Raw genomic sequence first — 3,164 nt, forward strand, 5'->3', positions numbered from 1 at the left:
TTTTTCTATGAGCACTATACCCAATTTCCAGTTTTTGTGACCCGTGTAACGAGCTTTGGGTCAGTGACTCCCAGGCCAGACGACCTTAAGGCACTAGATACAAAGTATCCCTCAGACTTAATTGCTCGAGTCACTAGACCTTCAATTTTTTTATAGTTTACGTATAGTCTACTTCTCTGTCATGTGCAATGTCAATATCTATTAGGCTTTCTATAAAGTCCATGTAACAGGCTTTCGGACCGATGGCTCCCAAACCAGATGGCTTTAGGGCACCAGGTGTAAACACCCCTCAGGCTCTACTTGCTCGAACAAAATAGGCCACAGATATCAACGTAGACAAAGAATTGACTTCCTTCGTTATCCTTTTCAACATGGAACTCAAACACTTCAACTTGTGTCTAAACCCAGCTACTAGGGAGTACGAAGATATCAAACAACTAAACGTATGCTCGTTTCACTTTTTTAGCTGTTAAATGCAATATTGTTCATTTGCTTAGTTTTTCAAAAAAATAAAACTGTGCATATCCATACTTGTGATTCAAAATAAACTCTAACATGCATCTATAATCATTTCTTTGAAATCCACATAAGTAACCATGGTTTTCTAGATCCGTGTTAGAAAAAGTTTTTCGTGGAGCTTAAAAATTCTCTAAAAACGTTAGATGTTGCAAAGCAGTCATATAAGTTCAAACTCATTCCCTAAAAGCCTAATTTTAATGAGTTGACATAAAAAAATGCAAGTACAACGACATGAAAAGTTTAGGTGTGCAAACCAAACCCTCTCCCATGCTTAAATGACACTGTCCTCAGTGGCACTCCCCCATGCTTATATGAAACTAAGGGACTGCATATGAAAACAAGATAATCGGGAGAAAAGAGTAGAAGTCACCTAACATGTAAATGCATGTCCTACGAATGCACAAGAATGGATACCTGATCTAACAATATACTCATGAGATACAAGAAAGCAAGGCAAAATAACGAAAAACTATCTATGATATTTACTAGATCCTACTAAAAATACAACATACAAACCTGTGCTCCCCCTCATGCATCCATGAGCTTAATAGCCTCAATGTCTTGCTGCACCACCATATCAGAAATGTAGGGCTTTAGTCGCTGCCCATTAACTTTGAAAATGCTACCCGTTCGAGGGTCCAAAAGATCTACCGCTCCATGTGGAAAAACTCTATGGACTATGAATGGTCCATCCCATTTAGACTTCAGCTTCCCTGGAAAAAGATGGAGACGTGAATGATAAAGCCACACCTTTTGACCAGGCTCGAACTGTTTCCTCACAATATGTTGATCATGGAAATGCTTGGTTCGAGCCTTGTATATTTTGGCACTCTCATAAGCTTCATTGCGCAACTCCTCAAGCTCACTCAACTGCAACTTCCTCTCAGCGCCAGCTTGGGCCATATCAAAATTGAACTTCTTGATAGCCCAATATGCCCTATGCTCCAATTCAACAGGAAGGTGACATGGTTTCCCAAAAACCAATCGGTATGAGGACATGCCAATTGGAGTCTTGAAAGCAGTCCTATAGGCCCAAAGGGCATCATCAAGGCACTGAGACCAGTCCTTGTGGTCTGGCCGGACTGTTTTTTCAAGAATCCGCTTGATCTCCCTATTGGAGACCTCGACTTGGCCACTAGTCTGTGGGTGGTACGGTGTGGCAATCTGATGATGTACCGAGTATTTCCTAAGTAAGGAAGCTACTTGTACATTACGAAAGTGCGTACCACCATCACTAATGATCGCTCTAGGGACTCCAAGCCGACTAAAAATGTTGTGCTTGATAAATCGGAGCACCTCCTTATGATCATTGGTTCGGGTGGCCACGGCCTCGACCCATTTGGAGACATAATCAACCGCCACTAGAATATAAATAAATCCGAACGAAGGCGGGAAAGGACCCATACAATCAATGCCCCACACATCAAAAATCTCAACAATCAAAATAGGAAGGAGGGGCATCATATCACGCTTGGCGATGCGTCCCGTCTGCTGACAGCGCAAGCACCTCCTACAAAAATCGTGAGCATCTCTATGCAATGTCGGCCACCAAAATCCTGACTGGAGGACCTTTGCGGCTGTCTTTCAACTAGAAAAATGACCTCCACAAGCCAAGGAATGACAAAATGATAGAATGGAGTCATACTCCTCCTCAGGAATACACCTCTGAATCATCTGATCCGGGCATAATCGAAACAATTCTGGTTCCTCCCAAAAATAGTGCTTTACATGCGAGAAAAATCGATCTCTCTCATTGCGGTTCCAGTGCGAAGGGTACTCTCCAGTCACCAAAAAGTTGATGATATGCACGAACCAAGGCAAATGCTTGACATGAAAGAGCTGCTCATCTGGAAATGAATCATCAATCTGCCCCTGATCAGTGGATGTCTCCACTATCAGTCTGGATAAATGATCTGCTACAAGATTCTCACATCCACTCTTATCTCGAATCTCGAGATCAAATTCTTGTAACAGAAGGATCCATCAAATGAGACGCGGTTTGGCATCCTTTTTACTCATCAAATATCGCAATGCTGCATGATCTGAGTAAATGATGACCTTGGAGCCTAACAAATATGATCGAAACTTCTCAAGAGCAAAAACTACGGGTAGTAATTCCTTCTCTGTGGTGGTATAATGCATTTGCGCATCAGAGAGGGTCCTACTAGCATAATAAATCACATGAGATCGTCGCTCAATCTTCTGACCGAGAATCGCTCCAACCGCGTAATCTGACGCGTCACACATAATCTCAAATGACACTGACCACTCAGGAGATCGAAGAATAGGAGCAGTAGTCAGAGCTTCCTTCAGAGCCAAGAATGCCTTCAGACAGGCATCATCAAACACAAACGACTGATCTTTCGTTAATAGGTTGCACAACGGTCGAGAAATCTGGCTAAAGTCCTTAATGAACCTTCTATAAAAACCTGCGTGCCCTAGAAATGATCGCACCTGCCGCACAGAGGTCGGTGGAGCTAATCTAGCAATGGTCTCCACTTTGGCCTTATCAACCTCGATTCCTTTCTCAGACACAATATGTCCAAGAACAATCCCCTGTCTCACCATGAAATGACTCTTTTCCCAACTAAGAATCAGATTTGTCTCCCTACAACGTTGAAGCACACGAGATAACTTTTGGAGAC

The sequence above is a fragment of the Nuphar pumila genome, chromosome 17 (assembly GCF_984573655.1).
Source record: "Nuphar pumila chromosome 17, dmNupPumi1.hap1.1, whole genome shotgun sequence".
NCBI lineage: Eukaryota > Viridiplantae > Streptophyta > Magnoliopsida > Nymphaeales > Nymphaeaceae > Nuphar > Nuphar pumila.